Below are 24,493 nucleotides of genomic sequence, written 5' to 3'. Positions count from 1 at the left end.
CAAGGAGAGCACAAATGTATCCTTAATGTGATGGTAAAGTGTGTGAGCATAAGGCCAGGCCTCCAGTTCTTTTAACGATTTCTTCTCTCTACCTCTTCTTGTTGTGTACACTCCTACACAAATACTTCAATGATTTTAAAGGAAGATGCAATGGAGAAATTGGGTGGTATGGGGCTGCTTTCTTTAAACAAAGGAAGCAGAGGAAAGATTTCGTAAACATGTTTAAGTTAATGAGGGGAATGGTCACAATTAATAGAGAAAAACAATTTTTCTCCAGGTTACTAAGTAAGGAACCTGTTAGACAACATGACTGATAGAACAACTGGAGAGGGGTTGATAGAAAATATTTGCATTCAGAAAATTGAGGAATTTTTTTCCTGAAAGAGTAAAAGACAGAAGCAAACAGATAAAGTTCCGAAATGAGGATTTTGTGGCATAATTTATGAATTGAATGCTGGGAAATGTAAATTGTCAAATTAAATGTATTTGTTGATGTTCCTAGACTGATGAACATGTGGTTCTGTGTCATAAGCTTCCACATCAACACTTTACAGTTTCAGATTGTGCAGATTGAGTTTTCTTCATTGGCAGATAAGTTATATTGTCATCATCTGACATGTTGGTGTTATATTATTAACTTAATTATTACAGTATGCAATCAATTAGCCTATTATGTGCAGAGCAGCTCCCAATGAACAAACCCCATCAACCCCAATTTCTCCTCTCTCTCACATGACCATTATTTCTCTTTTTTGCCATTTGCCAACAGTATGATAATTTGTGTTTACCAATTAATCTACTATAAAGCTGTTGGGATGTGGGAATAAATCTTGTGTGGAGAGAACTTGCAACTCCACACGTGTTCAAAGTCAGGTTCAAAGCTGGGAGCCTGGGGCAGTTCCTCCTAGCTTTTCTTCCCACCTCTATGCACTGCTTCATTCCTTTTCTCTTCTTGCCCTCAGCTGCACTTCTCCCATTTTCATCTCCCTTCCCTTCTTGGTTACAGTTCTAACTAACATTCACCACCAGGTTTGGCCTGAAGTCGGGCACCTTTGGGGTGCAGCCTTGCACGGCCCTGTGGACACGAATTCTTGATGGTGTCGCGAACTGAAGTGTAACCAGAGCCACAACAGCAAGAGCAGCTGTCGGAGGCCTCTGCACTTGGTGATTGTTTTCTCTCTCGCTCTCGTTGGGGAGCTTAAAATAAAAAGCAACACTTCAGAATGTGACTGTAATATCGAAACAGTGACTTGTTTTGTCTCCCCTGTCACTGTGGAAGTGATAGCTGCCTCACCCTTGTTAGTGAGAAAGAGAGCCTGAGGGCTGTCAAAATGTTGGAATCAACAGTTAGTTTTTGATGTACCATGGCCTCTCTTTGGGCGCTTTACTGTTGCTTGCATGGTGGGTGGTGAGAATGCTCATGCTTTATGCTAGAATAAGAATTTTAGAATATGTTTAAATCTTACATCCATCCCAAAATGTGAGGGAGTAAAATTCTTTGCGTTATGACTCGTTGAAAAGGACAGATATGTGAAATTAAAAGCCTAATGGCTTGTAAAAAGAAGCTGTCCCATAGCCTGTTGGTCCTGGCTTTAATGCTGTGCTAGTGTTTGCCAGACAGAAGCAGCTGAAACAGTTTATGGTTGGGGTGACTGGTGTCCCTGATGATCTTCCAGGCCTTCTTTCTGCACCTGCAGCTGTAAATATCCTCAACAGAAGGAAGTTCACTTCCACAGATGTGCTGGGCTATCCATACCACTCTGCAGTTCCCAGCGATCAAGGTTGGTGTAGTTCCCATACCAAGCAGTGATATAGCCAGTCAGTATGCTTTCAATGGTGTCCCTGTAGAAGGTCTTGGGGAACTGGGGGTCCGTGCCGAATTTCTTCAGTCACCTGAGGTGGAAGAGATGCTGTTGTGCTTTTTTTTGTCAAAAGGCCGTTGTGGGGGGAGTTGATGCTGCTTGCTGCTGCTTGTGCATGGGAGGGTGCAATAGTTTTGGGGGTTCTTACGTTTTTTTCTGTCATTCATTCTGTGGGGTTTTCCTTCTGTTTTGAGGATGTCAATGGAGAGTAAGAATTTTAGGTTGTATATTGTATACATTCTCTGATAGTAAATTGAACCATTGAACCTATCACCTAATGGTTTCCATTCTCAACACATTTACTTTTCAGAGTCCAGCTCTGGGAGCTTTTAATGTTCCTGCTTTTCTCATTCCTGTAGTTGTCTCCAGTTTTCACTCACCCTTCCTCTCACCTTGCTTCATCTGTTTTTTTTTTGCTCTTTTCACTTTCTTGCCTCCATCTATCATTCATCTGCTTTTGCCTCTCAACTTTTTCCCCCTACCTCCCTACATGGCACAGCAACTTGCACCCCTCCTCTGTCCACCAATCACTTTGGATTCCTTTCTCTCCACTCCCGCCTTCTCTTTATATTAGCCATCCCGCTTCTCCATTGTCAGTCCTTATGCAGGAATTTGACCTGAAGTGTTGACAATTCCTCCCTCTTCCCTCCCCAACAGATGCTACTTGACCTGCAGAGTTTCTCCCACAGACTGTTTGGTTAATACTATTACTGTGCTGTTGCCCCATCCAAATGAAATTGAATTTCACAAGTGGATGATGTCCTAAAGATGTGTCTGGATGTACAGTATTGTTTGGAAACCACAGCAGTACATGACTCTTCTCATTGGAGTCTTCACTCCCCTCAGAATACTGTCTCTAAAGTCAAAAATGCCTGCAGAATCAAAAAAGATAACCAAAATTAATTTGGAAGTATGTCCAAAACTGACACAACAAATCCAATAAATTTGCACTAATCAACCTATTGATTATGTACGGTTGTTGAATATTCAGACTACTGAACCTTGTATGTTTAAGAAAAGGTTTTGGCTGAATGCCAGTTCATTGTCTGATGTTTTGCTGAATGAACAGCAGCTTGAGTTGGATCACATTTCTAAATAATGAACACCAGAGTTGCCCAGTGAGTAAAGTAAAAGCCAGTACCACATTTATACACACAAGATATTGGTAATTTTCTGTTGGATTATTTGGACCAACTAAAGTTCATTGTAATCTGTTATGGATGTTGTTCATCTATCGTCATCGTCGATGAAGACCTCGACACAATTATTGATGGTGTCGAGACTAGCGCTTGATTTGGACTTAAGTGAGGGAGAGTTGCGCAGCGTCAGCCTCATTCTCTCTTCCCAATTCGCATCTGGATCCAGTGACAAGACAAGAGTCAAGACGGCTGGAGGTGGAACTAGGCGCAGTGGATGACCAGGACATCTTCTGTGTCTTGTCATGCTCTACACATTCCACGACACTTGCAGAGACCGCCTTCTTGACCGTTGGACCTTCCATTGGTCTCGTACGCTCAATCCACCGAAGTCTATCTTCACGTGCTGGGATAGACATCTCCCTATCTCACCGAGGGTTTGAGACCCATCGGCTACCCTCACCTGGTTTAGCTGGCTTGTTGAAACCGTTGCCTGGGGTGTGGCTGCTGTCGCATGCAAACAGCTACGAGGAGCCACAGGTGAGAGCTGAGTGCCAGGTGGGGAACCAAAGGTGGACTAACCACCCTGAAAAGGACACGCCATGTTCCTCCACCAGAGGTGCTACCCCTCCCTGACACCCCTGTTATGGATGAATTGCATTTGAGAACACTTAAAAAAATATACGCAAGTTCTTTTTGGGACTATTAAAGAACAGACAGGAGCAACTTCATTTTCTACAGCTGCAGCTGCTACTTTTGGAACCCAAGAAAAATTTAACCTCAGGCACTATTTCAGATATTTAACTTTAATTCTTTCCTACCCTAAGCTCGTTTACTTTTGATGAAGCCGACCAGATTTTGATATAACGAACTGTGAATGCAACTAAGTATCCTGTCAAATGTCTGAAGCGGTACAATTTATAATTGTGTCACACTCTGGGAAGAAATGAATTTATTTTTTCAGATGTTCGGAGCTGAAGCTTTACAAAAAAAAAAGTATCAAGATTCTTCAGCCAACATTTTTGACCCCAAATTCAGGCTGGTGTATCAAAAGAATTTCTGTAGTGCCTTTTATAACTTTGGGTTGTCTCGTAGTACTGTTGTATGCAGGAAAATGAACAGTCAAGTCACACAAAGAAAGTTTGTAAAACAGCAATGTGATCATCACCAGACTGTCCATACCAGTGATGTTGCTCAAGGCATAAATGTTGGCCAAGTCTCTGGGACCATGGCTCTCCTTTCGTGCATGCTCTGAAATTTGTACCTTCCTCAGAGACCACATAGAATCTCAATTTAATGTCTTGTGTATCATGATACTATTCACTTATTTAACTTGGCTGTATCCCCTTGAAACCTCTGCATCCTCATTACTACTCCCATTTCCATTCAGTTTCGTGCCAACTACAAACCTGTAAATATTACATATAATTTTCTCAGCCAGATCATTGGAATAGATTCTGAATAGTTGGATACCCCACTGGTATCTCAAGGTATTGGAAAAATGCCATCCTCTCTGCAAAATACTTCAATTCCACAGAAAGGATATAAGGTTCCCCTGTGGCCATTCCCCTCAACAACAAGTATACCGCATTGGATACTGTTGGGGGGGATGACTTACCTGGGACTAGCTGCAGTAGCCAGATCTCTGGCACTGAGTCTGGCTCTGCAGTGCAGAAGGGAAGGGGGAAAAAAGGAGAGCGGTAGTGATAGGGGACTCGATAGTTAGAGGTGCAGATAGAAGGTTCTGTGGTCGTGACAGAGAATCCAGGATGGTTTGTTGCCTCCCAGGTACTAGGGTCAAGGATGTCTCTGATCGATTGCATGACGTTCTGAAGTGGGAGGGTGACCAGCGGGATGTTGTGGTGCACATCGGTACCAATGACATAGCAAGGAAGAGTGAAGAGGTCCTGGACAGTGAGTATAGAGAGCTTGGTAGGAAGTTGAAAAGCAGGACCTCAAGGCTGGTAATCTCAGGATTGCTACCTGTGCTAGGTGCCAGTGAGGGTAGGAATAGGATGCTCTGGAGGAGGAACAAGTGGCTGAGGAACTGGTGTAGGGGGCAGGGTTTCAGATTTCAGGATCATTGGGACCTCTTCTGGGGCAGGTGAGACCTGTACAAGAGAGACGGGTTACACTTGAACCACAGGGGGACCAATATCCTTTCAGGGAGGTTTGTTAGTGCTATTGGGGAGGCTTTAAACTAGATTTGCAGGGGAATGGGAACCAGAGTGCCAGAGCTGACAGTGTGGCTGGGGTGAAAATAAATGATGTTGAAAGTTTAAGCAAATCCGCTGATAGAAAGGTTGTGAGTGGTGGTAAAAATCTTCTGAGGTGTATATATTTCAATGCTAGGAGTATTGCGGGGAAGGCAGATGAGTTGAGGGCGTGGATTGACACGTGGAATTATGATGTTGTAGCAATTAGTGAAACTTGGCTACAGGAGGGGCAGGACTGGCAGCTTAATATTCCAGGGTTCTGATGTTTCAGGTGTGATCGAGGCAGAGGAATGAAAGGTGGGGGAGTAGCATTGCTTGTTAGGGAAAATGTTACAGCAGTGCTCAGGCAGGACAGATTAGAGGGCTTGTCTACTGAGTCCTTATGGGTGGAGCTGAGAAACAGGAAAGGTATGGCCACATTAGTGGGATTGTATTACAGACCACCCAATAGTCAACGAAACTTGGAAGAGCAAATCTGCAGAAAGATAGCAGGCAACTGCAGGAAACATAAAGTTGTGGTGGTAGGGGATTTTAATTTTCCATACATTGATTGGGACTCCCATACTGTTAGGGATCTAGATGGTTTAGAGTTCAGGAAAGTTTTCTAAATCAGTATATAGAGGGACCAACTAGAGGGGATGCAGTATTGGATCTCCTGTTAGGAAACGAATTAGGGCAAGTGACAGAAGTCTGTGTAGGGGAGCACTTTGGTTCCAGTGATCATAACACCATTAGTTTCAATTTGATCATGGACAAGGATAGATCTGGTCCTAGGGTTGAGGTTCTGAACTGGAAGAAGGCCAAATTTGAAGAAATGAGAAAGGATCTAAAAAGCGTGGATTGGGACAGGTTGTTCTCTGGCAAAGATGTGATTGGTAGGTGGGAAGCCTTCAAAGGGGAAATTTTGAGAGTGCGGAGTTTGTATGTTCCTGACACTTCTCACGCTCTTAAACTTTTCGATGATTTTAAGTTCCCTGGCCCTCACCGCTTTATTTTCACCATGGATGTCCAGTCCTTATATACTTCCATCCCCCATCAGGAAGGTCTCAAAGCTCTATGCTTCTTTTTGGATTCCAGACCTAATCAGTTCCCCTCTACCACCACTCTGCTCCGTCTAGCGGAATTAGTCCTTACTCTTAATAATTTCTCCTTTGGCTCCTCCCACTTCCTCCAAACTAAAGGTGTAGCTATGGGCACCCGTATGGGTCCTAGCTATGCCTGCCTTTTTGTTGGGTTTGTGGAACAATCTATGTTCCGTGCCTATTCTGGTATCTGTCCCCCACTTTTCCTTCGCTACATCGATGACTGCATTGGCGCTGCTTCCTGCACGCATGCAGAACTCGTTGACATTATTAACTTTGCCTCCAACTTTCACCCTGCCCTCAAGTTTACCTGGTCCATTTCCGACACCTCCCTCCCCTTTCTAGATCTTTCTGTCTCTGTCTCTGGAGACAGCTTATCCACTGATGTCTACCATAAGCCTACTGACTCTCACAGCTATCTGGACTATTCCTCTTCTCACCCTGTCTCTTGCAAAAACACCATCCCCTTCTCGCAATTCCTCCGTCTCCGCCGCATCTGCTCTCAGGATGAGGCTTTTCATTCTAGGACGAGGGAGATGTCTTCATTTTTTAAAGAAAGGGGCTTCCCTTCCTCCACTATCAACTCTGCTCTTAAATGCATCTCCCCCATTTCACGTACATCTGCTGTCACTCCATCCTCCCACCACCCCACTAGGAATAGGGTTCCCCTGGTCCTCACCTACCACCCCACCAGCCTCCAGGTCCAACATATTATTCTCCGTAACTTCCGCCACCTCCAATGGGATCCCACCACTAAGCACATCTTTCCTCCCCCCCCCCTCTGCATTCCGCAGGGATCGCTCCCTACACAACTCCCTTGTCCATTCGTCCCCCCCATCCCTCCCCACTGATCTCCCTCCTGGCTCTTATCCGTGTAAGCGGAACAAGTGCTACACATGCCCTTACACTTCCTCCCTTACCACCATTCAGGGCCCCAAACAGTCCTTCCAGGTGAGGCAACACTTCACCTGTGAGTCGACTGGGGTGATACACTGCGTCCGGTGCTCCCGATGTGGCCTTTTATATATTGGCGAGACCCGACGCAGACTGGGAGACCGCTTTGCTGAACATTTACGCTCTGTCCGCCAGAGAAAGCAGGATCTCCCAGTGGCCACACATTTTAATTCCACATCCCATTCCCATTCTGACATGTCTATCCACGGCCTCCTCTACTGTAAAGATGAAACCACACTCAGGTTGGAGGAACAACACCTTATATTCCGTCTGGGTAGCCTCCAACCTGATGGCATGAACATCGACTTCTCTAACTTCCGCTAGGCCCCACCTCCCCCTCGTACCCCATCTGTTACTTATTTTTATGCACACATTCTTTCTCTCACTCTCCTTTTTCTCCCTCTGTCCCTCTGAATATACCTCTTGCCCATCCTCTGGGTCCCCCCCCCCTTGTCTTTCTTCCCGGACCTCCTGTCCCATGATCCTCTCGTATCCCCTTTTGCCAATCACCTGTCCAGCTCTTGGCTCCATCCCTCCGCCTCCTGTCTTCTCCTATCATTTTGGATCTCCCCCTCCCCCTCCAACTTTCAAATCCCTTACTCACTCTTCCTTCAATTAGTCCTGACGAAGGGTCTTGGCCTGAAACGTCGACTGCACCTCTTCCTAGAGATGCTGCCTGGCCTGCTGCGCTCACCAGCAACTTTTATGTGTGTTGCTTGAATTTCCAGCATCTGCAGAATTCCTGTTGTTTGTATGTTCCTGTCAGGATTAAAGGCAAATTGAATAGGAATAAGGAACCTTGGTTCTCAAGGGATATTGCAACTCTGATAAAGAAGAAGAGGGAGTTGTATGAAATGTATAGGAAACAGGGAGTAAATCAGGTGCTTGAGTATAAGAAGTGCAAGAAAATACTTAAGAAAGAAATCAGGAGGGCAAAAAGAAGACATGAGGTTGCCTTGGCAGTCAAATTGAAGGATAATCCAAAGAGCTTTTACAAGTATATTAAGAGCAAAAGGATTGTAAGGGATAAAATTGGTCCTCTTGAAGATCAGAGTGGTCGGCTTTGTGCGGAACCAAAGGAAATGGTGGAGATCTTAAATAGGTTTTTTGCGTCTGTATTTACTAAGGAAGCTGGCATGAAATCTATGGAATTGAGGGAATCAAGTAGTGAGACCATGGCAACTGTACAGATTGAAAAGGAGGAGGTGCTTGCTGTCTTGAGGAAAATTAAAGTGGATAAATCCCCGGGACCTGACAGAGTGTTCCCTGGGACCTTGAAGGAGACTAGGGTTGAAATTGCGGGGGCCCTGGCAGAAATATTTAAAATGTCCCTGTCTACGGGTGAAGTGCCGGAGGATTGGAGAGTGGGTCATGTTGTTCCGTTGTTTAAAAAAGGATCGAAAAGTAATCCGGGAAATTATAGGCTGGTGAGTTTAACGTCAGTAGTAAGTAAGTTATTGGAGGGAGTACTAAGAGACAGGATCTACAAGCATTTGGATAGACAGGGGCTTATTAGGGAGAGTCAACATGGCTTTGTGTGTGGTAGGTCATGTTTGACCAATCTGTTGGAGTTCTTCGAGGAGGTTACCAGGAAAGTGGATGAAGGAAAGGCAGTGGATATTGTCTACATGGACTTCAGTAAGGCCTTTGACAAGGTCCCGCATGGGAGGTTAGTTAGGAAAATTCAGTCGCTAGGTATACATGGAGAGGTGGTAAATTGGATTAGACATTGGCTCGATGGAAGAAGCCAGAGAGTGGTGGTAGAGAATTGCTTCTCTGAGTGGAGGCCTGTGACTAGTGGTGTGCCACAGGGGTCAGTGCTGGGTCCATCGTTATTTGTCATCTATATCAATGATCTGGATGATAATGTGGTAAATTGGATCAGCAAGTTTGCTGTTGATACAAAGATTGGAGGTGTAGTAGACAGTGAGGAAGGTTTTCAGAGCCTGCAGAGGGACTTGGACCAGCTGGAAAAATGGGCTGAAAAATGGCAGATGGCGTTTAATACTGACAAGTGTGAGGTATTGCACGTTGGAAGGACAAACCAACGTAGAACAAACAGGGTTAATGGTAAGGCACTGAGGAGTGCAGTGGAACAGAGGGATCTGGGAATACAGATACAAAATTCCCTAAAAGTGTCGTCACAGATAGATAGGGTCGTAAAGAGAGCTTTTGGTACATTGGCCTTTATTAATCGAAGTATTGAGTATAAGAGCTGGAATGTTATGATGAGGTTGTATAAGGCATTGGTGAGGCCGAATCTGGAGTATTGTGTTCAGTTTTGGTCACCAAATTACAGGAAGGATATAAATAAGGTTGAAAGAGTGCAGAGAAGGTTTACAAGGATGTTGCCGGGACTTGAGAAACTCAGTTACAGAGAAAGGTTGAATAGGTTAGGACTTTATTCCCTGGAGCGTAGAAGAATGAGGGGAGATTTGATACAGGTATATAAAATAATGATGGGTATAGACAGAGTGAATGCAAGCAGGTTTTTTCCACTGAGGCAAGGGGAGAAAAAAACCAGAGGACATGGGTTAAGGGTGAGGGGGGAAAAGTTTAAAGGGAACATTAGGGGGGGCTTCTTCACACAGAGAGTGATGGGAGTATGGAATGAGCTGCCAGATGAGGTGGTAAATGCGGGTTCTTTTTTAACATTTAAGAATAAATTGGACAGATACATGGATGGGAAGTGTATGGAGGGATATGGTCCGTGTGCAGGTCAGTGGGACTAGGCAGAAAATGGTTCGGCATAGCCAAGAAGGGCCAAAGAGCCTGTTTCTGTGCTGTCGTTTCTATGGTTTCTATGATCAACGCTGGTCAATATCTCATTAATGAGGCTGTAGTCGGTTGCGTTGGGCAGGAAAATCCATTTACATCATACCCACTGATTTCTGCCACCCCTTGCCATTTAATCGATTGGATAAGTCATACATGTATGTCATTTCCTTTCCATAGATCTATATTGTCTCTGCTTCTTCACATCATTATGCTCCAAGTGACTTGATGTCATGTGTTTTGTTTCTGATTCGAGGATTTTTTTAACTACCCATGTAAGGCAGGCAGATTGGTAGTTACCTATTTTTCGATTTGTTGACTATTCTCTCAGTTTGATTACTTGCAACTTGAGAGAAATTAAAAATCTATGTCGTGTGGGTACTTAAATTGGGATCACTGTTGTCAAAACAGTATTAAATGAAGTTGTCCATCTTTTGAGTCATCGTCTTTCCTTTGGTGACATGCTCTTGTGGCAGGATCCAAACACCTTTACAAATAGTTTCAGAAGCTACTTGATATGGTTTCTTCTAGCTTCTCTGCCTATGAAGAGAGAAATACAGTGAACCACACAAACCCATGAGATTCTGGATTTAATGTACAAGTAGTAAATTAGTTGATCACACTTAGAGTGCGAGATGGGTAATCTAGACCCACCCTGATAGACATTCCTACGCTTTGTCACGAACCATTTGCGGCAAATGTGCAGGGGACCTTGGAATGGACGGCATGGTGTCTTTGATCTGCTGGACTCCAAATTCTCCCTACCCAGGTTTAAAAGGAGGAAAAATATTTAATGCCTTATGCATCCTTTCAGACCATTCCAAAGTATTTTGCAACCAGTTAAGTAACTTTAAATTGTCACTTCTGTTTTAGTGCAGAGACATGGCTGCCAGTATGTACTTTGCAAGCTCACTCAAATAGCTGTGTCATACCAACCAGATATTCTAATTGTTTTAGACATCAGATAGCATTGTCTGAAGCTCCGAGAATAATTCCCATGCACTTTTTTGAAATAGTGACCATTTGATCTCACTGAGATAGGATGTGAGGCCATGGTTTAAGGTCTCTACTGAAAAGTGGCATCTCTGCTTGTGTAATTCCCTCATTATTGTGCTGGGAATGAATGTAATCATATGAAGACAAAACTGGAAGAAGCTGCAGAAGATCGTGAACACAGCACAGCACATCACACAAACTAATCTTCCGTCCTTGGACTCACTTTACACTGCACGCTGTCGGAGCAGTGCTGCCAGGACAATCAAGGTCACGACCCACCCAGCTAACACACTTTTCGTCCCTCTTCCCTCCGGGAGAAGGCTCAGGACCTTGAAGACTCATACAGCCAGATTTGGGAACAGCTGCTTTCCAACTGTGATAAGACTGCTGAATGGCTCCTGACCTGGATCTGTGCCGTACCCTCCAAATATCCGGACCTGCCTATTGGTTTATTTTGCGCTACCTTACTTTCCCTTTTCTATTTTCTATTTATGATTTATAATTTAAATTTTTGATATTTACTATTGATTTGTAATCCAGGGAGCGGGAAGCGCAGAATCAAATATCACTGTGATGATTGTACGCTCTAGTATCAATTGTTTGGCGACAATAAAGTAAAGTAAGAAATTAGCAGGACATCCTCAGCTTATGAAGGCTTGACTTGTATACAGACTGTACATACCAATAAGTGTTTGGCGGATCAATGGCATGAATCTGCTGTGGGCTGCAGGTATCTTCTGTTTGTGGCTACGGTTCATAACCTGAGGAGGATCTGTTTTGTTATCCTTGGGATTTCATCTATTGTGATCTTTAGAAGTTCCTTTAAGCTTCCTAAGTTATTTGACTCAGAACTTGCTATGTTTTTTGCATTGACTTTTATAATGGATTAATATTATATTTTGTCATTGAGTTTAATTGATGAAGTTTTGGGGCCACCACCTAAAGATTGCAAGTACCTGAGCCAAAATTGATCTTTTGAGCTGAACTTCTATACCTAAGTGGTGTCCATTGAGCTGTAACAAAGCAGTTGTCCTGTGGTATAATATTGAGGCCCTGTCCTGAGATCCAATGATTTTTTTTTGATTGGTGACAAAGATTGGAGATTTATGGCTTGTTAATAAATGTTGAAATATACCTGATGTTCAGAGTCATTTTAAAAACAGTAATGTCATTCATACAGTGGAGTAATATTGCATATCTGTTCAGAAATTAATGGAATGTGCATTGTTTAACATAATTGAAACACAAAATAATCAACCCATTGAAACAAAATAAGTAATTAATGTTTCTTAAGAGGCCAGGAATCCTCATTTAAACAAACGAGCAAGCACACTGATCTTATGCTAAGAATCACTGACATAGAATTGTGTAGTTGGATGCCCTGATGGTATGTAGAGGAATCCCAAGGGGCAGGTTCCACTGTTGAGCTATGTCAAGGTATACAGTCAAAAGAAAATCTGCAGATGCTGGAAACCCAGGCAACACAGACAGAATGCTGGAGGAACTCAGTAGGCTAGGCAGCATCTATGGAAAAGAGTACCGTTGACATTTTGGGCTGAGACCCTTCATCAGAACTGGTAAGTATACAATGCTTTCTAAAAGTATTCAACCCCCAACCCTTTGTTCACATAAATCAGTACTACAACCAGGGATTTTGATCAGTTTAACTGAGAATTGTCTTTTTTTTGCGCATCACGTGCTCCTTTTTTCACAGTAGAGCCCAAAAACAGAAAACTGTGAAGCATGAAAAAGTAAAAATTCAAAACCTGAAATGCCAGCAGTTCAAAAGTATATATGCCTCTTTGCTCAGTTCTTAGTTGAACCACCTCTCATAGCTATTAGTGCCAGTGGCTTTTTTGGATAAGTCCCTTTTAGCTTTGCACAAAATAATGGAGCAGTATTTGCCCATTCCTCCTTGTCAAATTGCTCAGGCAGTGTCATGTTAGTTGGTGAGTGGAAGCAAACAGCAATCTTGAGGTTTTGCCAGAGATGTTCAATCAGGTTAAGGTCTGGAGGCAATGGGACATCAATTATCTTCATTTGAAGCCTCCTTCTTGTTGCTCTGCCAGTGTGCTTTGAGTTGCTGTTTTGCTGAAAGACCAACTTCCTCCTCAGTTTAAAGCTTTCTGCCAGAGGCTAGCAGGATCTTATCTAGGATCTCTCTGTATTTAGCAGCATTCATCTTCCCATCAATCCTGACCAGATTTCTAGTCCCTGCTGTTGAAGAGCATCCCCATAGCATGATGCAGCCTCCACCATACTTCACAGTGTGGCCAAGTGGTTAAGGCATTCAACTAGCCATCTGAAGGTCGTGAGTTGGAGCCCCAGCCAAGGCAATATGTTGTATCTTTGAGCAAGGCACTTAATCACACATCGCTCTGCGATGACACTGGTGCCAAACTGTATGGGTCCTAATGCCTTTCCCTTGGACAACATCAGTGGCATGGAGAGGGGAGACTTGCAGCATGGGCAACTGCCTATCTTCCACACAACCTTGCCCAGGCCTGGGCCCTGGAGTGTGAAGACTTTCCAGGCGCAGATCCATGGTCTCGCAAGACTAATGGATGCCTTTTACTTCACAGTGGGGATGGCTGATGTGCAGTATTAGATTTACACCACTTGTACTGTTTAATGTTGAGGCCAAAAACTTGTATTTTCATCTCATCCGACCACAAGACTTTCTTCCACATCTTTACTGAGCCTTCTAAGTGACCGTTTGCAAAGTCTTTACGGACAAGAACTTCATCTCCAGTTGCAGCCACTGACTTCTGCAGCTTACTCAAAGTGACTGTTGGTGTCATAGCAACCTCTCTTAGAAGTACCAGTCTTCTCCTGTGACTAAGTTTCGAGGGGTGGCCTGATCTAAGCAGTGTGGCTGTGCTTTTTGTATTTTTTCCACTTTTTCACGATCGACTGCACTGAGCTCCGAAGTATGTTCCCCAAATGAGTGCTTCTCTATTATCATTTCCCTGACTTGCCTTGATGCTTTTTCTGTCTTCATTTTTGTTTGGTCTGTTGGAAGTCTACCTTACTGTTGGACATTACAGAAAGAGGTGGCATTTATTCTTATGAATTCATTGAAAACAGGTGATCCTCCTATTTTTTTACAGCAACAAATACTGATGAATATTAAATATCAACAAATAGGGTAACATATTGCTCCTGGGGAAGTAATTAGTAAAATAGTAATTAGAAAGAGGATGAATACCTTTTCAGCCTCACAATTTTTGTTTTTAATTTTTAGTAAATTGTTGACAGGTTTTGGAATTTTTCTTTGAACCTTTTGATTTGACATGATGCACAATTTAAAATATATTTTAGTACGATTTTTTGAGCCTACTTCAATATATTTTAAATTTGGGAAATGAGACAGTAAAATGTGAAAATAGTTGTGAGGTGAATACTTCTTCAAGGCACTGCAGTTGCACGAGTATTGGTCACTTCACAAAATCTAGAACTTGGTAAAAAAAAAAGGAGAGTAGCTGAAAATCTTTCTACATATTTGTGGCTGAATCTTTTTCTTTTTTCCCTTTTGCTCCATCTTCCCATCTTTGCCAAGCAGAATGGTTGAAGTTATGAACGAGTCTTCGATATGAGCATTTTTCTTTCTGAAATTGTTGACTCATTTGCACTTGCAGGGGAAAGGATTACAACATTTCTGCTTCTCAAATAAACTTGGCAGTGAATAGTAAAACTACAGGCTGTTGGGGATAATGAGAACTGTGTGCAGTTGTGAGAATTACAAAATATAATGGACAAAGTGATGGCAAAAGATGTGCAGGAATACGCTTAATGACAAACATCTGGAAAGTAACTAGTTCAAAAGATAAAGGAAACACAACAGTCTGATGTCATTAGTAGGAGCTGAAAATAAAACTCTGTGTGATCAGTAACATATCTGAGGTCAATTTGCAAACTTTGCTGCAATTTCCTCAGTGCTCATTATCAGCCTGGATCACCGAATCAGAATCAGATTTAATATCACCGAGGTACAGAGTAGCTGTCAATGTAACTAGTGTGCATAATAGGTTGTTAATTGTAATTGGGTGGTTAAGGTTGTACTCTTACAGTGTAGCCATGCTGGCACTGCCAAAGACATATGGTTTTACAAGGTTGAGTTTACTTCGTTTTTTTAAAAATAGTATCTGTGAAAGGTTTTTGTTGCATCCTGAGTTTATGAAAGGTATTATATAAGTGAGCATTTTTTAATATTATAAGGTGCTTTGGGCTCTGAGATTTAAAAATATAAGGCACTGACAGGACAAATGAGAACTGATGGCATCCAATTTAATGGAATAATGTTTATACATAATTATTTTCCATAAATTTTTCAGTTATGAAAATAACATTTACATATCGACATTTCAGAAATTGACTATAGCTGAGATGCATTGAGTCTAAGTGATTTTCACAATCCTGTGCTTTGATATAAGTTCGCAAATGCTAAATTAACTTGGGTTAGGTAGCAAAGGTTTTTTTTAAAGGTGTAATGGGTGTGATATAGCGTGTACAAGTTTCAGAAATGAATACTGTAGGATGGGAAATAGCTTTATAATTCGTAATAGTTGAGTGAGACAAGGGCGACTTTTCACCTGTATTGAAGGGATTGAGAATTTTATATCTAAGGTAAGGTAAATTGTGTGCGAAAGCAGAAAGCGAAAGCTAAGTGAGTGGGAAAAAATTTGCCATGGCTGTTCAATGTGAGTTTTGAAGCCAAGCAAGATTAGAAACAAAGTTTTATCTATGTCTTATGGACACATCATTAAAAATAGTGTTGAAGATAGTTGGAATAAATGGTAACTTGGATGTTCAGACCTTGAGAAATTGTTAATCTTACAGATGTACAATACAAATCACTGGAGTTCTGTTCAGGCAAAAGGTTATATTATTGCATAAACTCTGAGGGAAATAGATAAAAGCGAGAAACAAAAACAAGGAAGGAGCAAGGGTAGTGTATTTGTATGTTATTGGCTTTTAGAAAAATAGAGCAATAGAAAAGTACAAGTACATTAAAAGGCCCTGTGGACCATCTAGTCCACATAGAACCATTTAAACTTATTAGTCCTATCGACCTACACCAACAGCCCTCCATACCCCTGCCATCCATGTACCTATCCAAACTTCTCTTGAATCAGGGATTCCCAACCTGGGGCCCACAGTCCCCTTGATTAATTGTAGGGGTACATAGTATAAAAAAGGTTGGGAACCCCTGTCTTAAGTGTTGAAATCAAACACATATGCACCACATGCGCTGGCAGCTCGTTCCAAGCTCTCATGCTCTCTGAGTGAAGAAGTTTCCGCTCATGTTCCCCTTAAACTTTTCACCTTTTACCCTTAACCCATGACCTCCAGTTGTAGCCTCACCGAACCTCAGTGGAAAAGTGCCTGCTGGAAAATTTGCCCCTCATAATTTTGTGTAACTCTATCACATCTCCCCTCAATCTTAGACCATAAGACATAGGTGCAGAGTTAGACCATTCAGCCCATCAAGTCTGCTCCGCCATTCTATCATGACTGATCCTTGATCCCACTCAACCTCATACACTTGCCTTCATGCCATATCCTTTGATGCCCTGACCAATCAGGAAATCATTAACTTCCGCTTTAGAAACACCCATGGAGTTTGCCTCCACCACAGAGCATTCCACAGATTCCCTGGTTTAAAAAAGTCCTTCTTGCCTCTGTAATTCACTACTTTCTGGCTATATATAAAAAAAATTACTTACCTTTGTTCTAAAAGGTCACCTCTCAATTTTGAGGCTGTGCCCTCTTGTTCTGGATACCCCCACCATAGGAAACATCCTCTCCACATCCACCTAATCTAGTCCTAACAGCATTCGGTAGGTTTCAATGAGATTCCCCCCACGTTCTACTAAAGTCCAGTGAGTACATGCCCAAAGCTGCCAAACGCCCCTCATATGTTAACTCCTTAATTCCCAGAATCATCCTTGTGAACCTCCTCTGGACTCTCTCCAATGACAACACATCCTTTCTGAGTTATGGGGCCCAAAACTGTTGACAATACTTCAAGTGTGGCCTGACTATTGTCTTATAAAGGTGCAGCATTATCTCCTTTTATATTCTATTCCCCTTGAAATAAATGCCAACATTGCATTTGCCTTCTTTACCACAGACTCAACCTATAAATTAATTTTCTGGGAACCTTGCACAAGGACTCCTAAGTCCCTTTGCACCTCTGATGTTTGAATTTTCTCCCCATTTAGATAATAGTCTGCACTATCATTTCTTTTACCAAAATGCATTGTCATATATTTCCCAACACTGTATTGCATCTGCCAGTTTTTTTGCCCATTTTTCCAATTTGTCTAAGTCCTGCTGCAATTGTATTGCTTCCTCAGCACTACCTACCCCTCCACCTATCTTTGTATCATCCGCAATCCTTGTCACAAAGCTATCAATTCCATTATTTAAATCATTGACAAGCAATGTGAAAAGTAGCTGTCCCAATACTGAGCCCTGAGGAACACCACTAGTCGCAGGTATCCAACCAGAAAAGGCCTCTTTTATTCCCATTCACTGCCTCCTGCCATTCATTCATGTCAGCCATTCCTCTATCTATGCCAGTATCTTTCCTGTAATGCCATAGGATTTTATCTTGTTAAGCAACCTGATGTGTGGCATCTTATCAAATGCCTTCTGAAAATCCAAGTAAATGGCATCCACTGCCTATCCTTTGTCCACCCTGCTTGTTATTTTCTACGTTATAAGGAATAGAGTTCTAACCTATTCAACCTTTTCTGATAACTCAGGTCCTCCAGTCCTGACAACATCCTTGTAAATTTTCTCTGTACTCTTTCTATCTTATTTATATCTTTCCTCTAGCTAAGTAACTAAAACTGTATACAGTACTTCTAATAAGGCCCCACCAATGCCTTATATGATTTCAATATAACATCCCACCTCCTGCACTCAATACTTTAATTTATAAAGGCCAATGTCCCAGAAGCTTTCTTTAGGACCCTATTTACCTGTGCCGCCACCTTCAATGAATTATGGGCCTATATTCCCAGATCCCTTTGTTTTACCACACTCCTTAGTGCCCTACCATTCACTGTGTAAGTTCTACTCTGGTTGGTCCTGCCGAAGTTCAACAGTTCACACTTGTATGCATTGAATTCCATCTTCCATTTTTCAGCCTATTTCTCCAGCTTGTTGAGATCCCGCTACAAGTGCTGATGTTCTTTCTCGCTTTCCACTACACCGCCAATCTTGGCGTCATCTGCAGATTTGCTGGTCCAGTTAACCACATTATTATCCAGATCATTGATATAGATGACAAACAACAACAGACCTATTGATCCCTGTGGTACTTTGCTAGTCACAGGCCTCCATTCAGAGAGGCAACCATCTACTACCACTATCTGGTTTCTCTCACAAAGCCAATATCTAATCCAGTTTACTTACTAGTTCATCTTGAAGGCCAAGTGACTGAACCTTTTTGACCAACCTCCCATGCGGCACCTTGTCAGATGCTCTGCTAAAGTCCATGTGGACAACTTCCACTGTCTTGCCTTCATCAGCTTTCCTGGTAACTTCCTTGAAAAACTCTTTAAGATTGGTTACACAGGACCTATCACGCACGAAGTCATGCTGACTATCCGTAATCAGTCGTTGTCTATCCAAATACTTATATATCAGGCCCCTTGAATACCTTCCATTAACTTTGTCACTAATGATGTCAGGCTCGTCAACTATCATTCATTTCCTCATTTGTTTTTAGAGCCTTTCTTAAACATTAGCTATCCTCCAATCCTCTGGTACCTCACCTGTCACTAGGGATGATTTAACTATTGCTTCTTGGGCCCCTACAATTTCTGCATTTGTCTCCCACAGAGTCTGACGGTACACCTTGTTAGGTCCTAAGGACTTATCCACTCTAATTCACTTCAAGACAGCAAACATCTCCTCCTCCACAATCTTTATAGGGTTCATGACCTCACTGCTGCTTTGCATCACTTCTGTAGATTCTGTGTCAGTGTCTTGAGTAAATACAGATGCAAAAAAAAATCCATTCACGATCTCCCCCGTCTTTTTTGGTTCCTCGCACTGATTGTATTGGACAACAAATTTTTTTGATAGTGTTGTAACCTCAGAATTTTTTTGTTTATGATAGACTGCTTGAAGTTGAACACAAATATAATTTCAAATTACTTGTATCACTTAGGAATTTTGCAAAACAAGAAATAAACTTTTACGCAATATAATGCATTTAATTTATTTATTACTTATTTATGGACATACAGCCTTCTAACTCTTCGAGCTGTGCTGCCCAACAATCCCCCCCAGTTAATCCTGGCCTAATCATGGGACAATTTACAATGACCAATTAACCTACCAACCAGTAACCTTTGGACTGTGGGAGGAAACCGGAGCACCCGAGTAAACCCATGTGGTCATGGGGAGAATGTACAAGCTCCTTACAGGCAGCGGTGGAATTAAACCTGGGTAGTTGGTACTGTAAAACGTTGTGCTAACCACTATGCTACCGTGATGCCACCGTTAACTGAATAACTGTGCTGACCCTTTGCAATTGTTCACCTAAGCCAAAAATGTTTTGTTGATGCTTTTCATTTGTACTCAGTGTCTGAGGCTTCTCGCTTAACTGTCCAACAATGATCAGCCATCATTGATGAATTCCTGTTGCCCTGATACTGTTTCTCCATGTCTGCAATGTCCTGGTAAAACCTTTCACCATGTTCATCAGTGACAGCGCCAAGATTTGCAGGGAAGAAGTCTAATTGGAAAGCAGAAAGTGAATCTTTAGTGATATGTTGAACTTCATGGTTTTGTATATTTGAAGTGTGCTGTCAACCTGCTGCACGTAGTTTGGTACTCTGTAATTGCCAAGAAAAATTTTCAGCAAATTGCTTAAATGCCTTCCATGTGATTTTCTCTGGTCCCTTTAGAAGTTCTTCGAATTGCCTGTCATTGATGACCTGTTTAATTTGTGGACCAACAAAAATGCCTTCCTTAATCTTGGCAATAGTTATTTTGACTTGAATAATGAATGAACAAATTTAGGCAATTTCAAAAAAATGGTGCATGATAGGGAAATTCATGGTGATTTTCATGATCAGCAGCCCAAAATCATATATACCCAAAAGTACTGAGAAAGCAAAATCTTTGTTGTCCAGTGTTACCATTCTGATCTTCTCGAGGACCAGTTTTCTCCCTTGTAATCCTCGTACTCTTAACATAGCTGCAGAATCCCTTGGGATTCTTCTTTACCTTATCTGCTAGGGCAACCTCATATCTTCTTTTAGCCTTCTTGATTTCCTCCTTAAGTGTTCTCTTGCATTTCTTATACTCCACAAGTACCTCATTTCTTACTATCTGCCTATATCTGCTGTGCACCTCCTTTTTTCTTAACCGGGGCCTCATATCGCTTGAAAACCAAGGTTCCATAAATCTGTTATCTTAACCTTTTATTCTGACAGGCACCTATAAGCTTTGTACTCTCAAAATGTTACTTTTGAAGACCTCCTACTTACCAAGAATGCTTTTGCCAGAAAACAGCCTGTCCCATTCCACACGTACCAAACCTTTTCTGATACCATCAAAATTGGTCTTTCTCCAATTTAGAATCTCAACCTGCTGACGAGACTTATCCTTTTCCATATTTAAAACTAATGACATTGTGTTCACTAATGTAAAATGTTCCCCTACACAAACTTCTGTTCACTACCCTGTCTTATTCCTTAATAGGAGATCAAGTATCACACACTGTCACGTTGGGATTTCTCTGTACCGAATAAGGAAACTTTCCTGAACGCATTTGACAAACTCTATCCCACCTAGTCGTTTTACAGCATGGGAGCCTCAGTCACTATGTGGAGCATTAAAGTCATCTATAATAGCCTTATGTTTCTTGCAACAGTCTGCAATCTCTCTATAAATTTGCTCCTTTAAATCCTGCAGACTGTTGGTGGTCTATAGTATTGCCCTATTAATGTTGTCATAGCTTTTCTATTCCTCAGTTCCGCCCATTAAGCCTGACTGGACAAGTTCTTCAATCTGACCTGACCAAGCACTTCTGTGAGATTTTCCCTAACTAGCAAAGCCATCTCTTCCACTTTAATCCCTCCTGCTCTGTGCCGCCTCAAAAACAATGGAATTTCGGAATATTGAGCTGCTAGTCCTGCCCCTCCTGCAACCAAGTCTCACTGATGGTTACAATATCATAATTCCATGTGTTGATCCATACCCTGAGCTCATTTGCTTTCCTACAATACTCCTGAGATTGAAGTATACACAGCTCAGAACATTAGTCGCACCATGCTCAACCTTTTGATTCCTGACTTTGTCTGAGGTCTTACCTCAACAACCTCGCCACTATCTGTCTGCTGCTCTGGTAAGGGTAGCAATCTTGATCTTGATCACAACCCTTAAGGCTCCTGTCCTTTAACTTAGCACCTAACTCCCTGAACTGACTTTGCAGAAACTTGTCACTCTTCCTACCTATGACATTGGTACTGACATGGACAACTGCCTCTGGCTGCTCACCCTCCCACTTAAGAATGTTGAGGACTGGACTTGGATGTCCCAGCTCCTGACACCTTTGAGGTAACGTACCATTTGGGAATCTTGTTCTTTTCACGGAACCTCTTTCTGTTCCCCTAATTAACGAATTCCCTGTCACGACAGCTCGCCTCTTCTTCCTCATTCTCTTGTGAATCACAGAGTCAGCCTCAGTGCAAAAGTCCCAATTGCTCTTGGGTAATCTCTCCTCGTCCCCAATTCCCAACAGTATCCGAATTGGTATACCTGTTGTTGAAGGCAATGGCCACAAGGGTATCCTGAACTGGCTGTTTAACCTCTTTCCCCTTTCTGGCTGTTACCCAGTCTCCTGTGTCCTGCACCTTCGGTGTAACTATCTCTCTATATGTCCTATCTATCACCCCTCAGCCTCCCGAATGATACGGAGTTCATCCAGTTCCAGCTCCAGCTCCTTAATGCAGAGTGTTAGAAACTGCAGTTGGATGCACTTCATGCAGGTAAAGTCATCAGGGACTCTGGAGGTTTCCTGCCTTAATTCATCATGCAAGAGGAGCATTCAACTTTCCTGCCTGGCATCCCTACTGATCTATCTAACTGTGCAAATATAAAGGAGGAAACAATAAATAAATTGGGGGGGGGGGAAATCTTCCTACAGTTAATTGCCTTCTCTCAAACGAGCCTCTCCTTGCTGAAGCCTCAAAGAGCGAAAGCCTCAAATAACCACTCTAACTCTGTTTGCTTCAACTATGGCCTCTCCACTTGCCCCTACCTTATTTTTATTTGTCCTTGCCAATTGCTTCCAGCCGCTGATTGGCCACTGCTCAAAACACCAAGTTGCTATGCTTCGATGCCTTATGTACTCAATTGGCGACCTGAATGAAAAATATCACAACTTAAATATACAAGATGTAAATGTTCCCAGTCACTGGAAAAGATTCAAAATTATTTTGCCTTGTAGGAAGCTTTTGGGACCGGAACAGATTCAAAACTTTGCCCAATTATTATTCCCGGTGAGGAAGTGTTGAAAATATTCAGCAGGTCAGGCAGCTTCTGATGAGGAAGAAAAGTTTATCCAGTTCTGATGAGAAGGTCATGGACAAGAAGATTGAATTAATATTTCTTCACAGATGTTTTCTGACCCAAGAAGTTACAGTACTTTCAGTTTTTAGTTAACGTTTGCAGCAATTCAGGTGATTTACTTTGAGGTTAAAATTACCCCTGCAAATTTTAAGCCATTCTTTGTCCTTACAGTACTTATATCTGATTATCAATAGCTTAAAATATTTGGAGGTAAAAATATTGTTCCTTTTGTTATTTCAAAAAGGTATTATTTTAAAACTGAGATTCTGTACACATTTTGTCTAATTCTGCTGGGTCCCTCAAAACTGTTACCTCAAACATTAGAATGCATTAAATGATTAATATTTCATAAGATCAGTCTCTCTGAAGGAGAAATATTTTCATGCTTTCATGTTGTGCTGTGTGATTGATGGGTGTCCTCACAATTGAGTGTTGTTCAATGTAAATTGAAAATATAATTACAGTTTCTGTCAGCAAAGTGGCAACATGTTGTATTTCTGTTGTTCTTTTCAATTCCCAAGGTCTTTGGAAGGATTGACAGTAGATAGTAGTTCTGCAGACATTTGCCTGTCTATGGTGTCCGGATCTGAGTTCCTGAATACTTTCTACTTTATGCCTACTTTAAGTGCACGATTTCAGGAGTAAATTGAATAACTGATTTTTTTTTTGGCTCTGCTGACAAATTGCCCGATGGTGGTCATTTTCTGGCTCACATTAATCATATAGAGTCTGTTAATTGTGGAATAAATGTTGTACCTTTTAATACATGATCTGTTCGTGGAAAATAAAAGACAGTTTTAACCTGAGAAGGCTCCCTACTCTCCATTGTACAGATTTGGAAGTCCAAGTTTCAATCCCTATATGCCATTTGGTGACATTGCCTTGAAAGCATCAGTGATTTAAATGTTTGTTCATCCCTCCAGTAGGCTGCAGACAAAATCATTAGTGTTTCAACATTGTGTCTGTTATGGAAAAGGTCCAGCTGCATGTTAGGCTTTGCAGGTCCAGACACTCCTATGAATGTGGGGCTAGCTGATGTAAATATGATAGCCCTTGAGGATCAATTGGAGCCTTTAGATTTTTTTGTTGCCTTAAATGATTTGTCTGTCATGTAGTGATGCATGATTGTCATCGAGTTCCAAATTCATCAGGTAAATAAGCATTGAAGATTAGTTAATGAGTACTTTAGTACTTGAATTCAAGAAACAAGAAAACTGCTGTATGAATGCTAGACTCTGGTATACCTGCCTTTCAATGGAACACTTGATTGGCACAGTGATTGAGATATCAGACTAGCCGTCTGGCAGTCTAGATTCGGTTCAAAAACCTAAATCCAAATCATACCAGAGCAGATGTGGAGTTTTTGTTCAATTAGTAATTTGGAGTTGTAAAAAATAACACTGGTAATGACAGCCACAAAACTACTACATTGTCACGATACCCAACTTGTTCACAAATATTGTTCTGTAGAAGAAATCAGCCTTGACCAGTCTGCTCTATATGTGACTCCAGACCAACTAAAGTAGTTGCTTTTTAAAGCTTTGTGAAATAGGTAAATGAAAGTTTTTGTGGATTTAGGTTGAATGACATGTTTCTGCGCTGTATAACTCTGGGACTCTATTCTAATTAGGTAATTAAAGGTAAAGATCTAAAGATTAGCTTTATATGTCACATGCGCATTGAAAATCAAAGCATACAGTGAAATGTGTCCTTTATATCAACGACCATCACAGTCTGAGGATGTGTTTGGGGGGGGTGGGGAGGTGGCAACCTGCAACTGTCACCATGGTCCAATGCCAAGATAGCATGTCTACAACTTAGTAACACTATACATTTTTGGAATATGGGAGAAAACCAGAGTACCCTGAAGAAAT

The 24,493-nt window shown here is 41.9% G+C and overlaps 1 protein-coding gene across 6 annotated transcripts in view; it reads left to right on the top strand.

Annotated features, from left to right (window-relative positions):
* Positions 1-24,493, top strand: part of hmg20a (high mobility group 20A) — a 115,441-nt gene that overhangs the window by 21,048 nt on the left and 69,900 nt on the right. Inside the window, exon 1 of one of the 6 annotated variants that reach the window (XM_072282790.1) lies at positions 1,763-1,781. The exons of the other annotated variants lie outside the window; for them this stretch is intronic. The gene's annotated coding sequence lies outside the window, so the exon portion shown is untranslated. Of the gene's footprint in view, positions 1-1,762; positions 1,782-24,493 lie in introns of those variants that run through there. 6 annotated transcript variants of the gene reach the window in all.

Source organism: Mobula birostris, chromosome 18 (genome assembly GCF_030028105.1).
Source record: "Mobula birostris isolate sMobBir1 chromosome 18, sMobBir1.hap1, whole genome shotgun sequence".
Lineage (NCBI taxonomy): Eukaryota > Metazoa > Chordata > Chondrichthyes > Myliobatiformes > Myliobatidae > Mobula > Mobula birostris.
The sequence above is the reverse complement of the archived record's forward strand: the minus strand, read 5'-3'. Positions and strand labels throughout refer to the sequence as shown.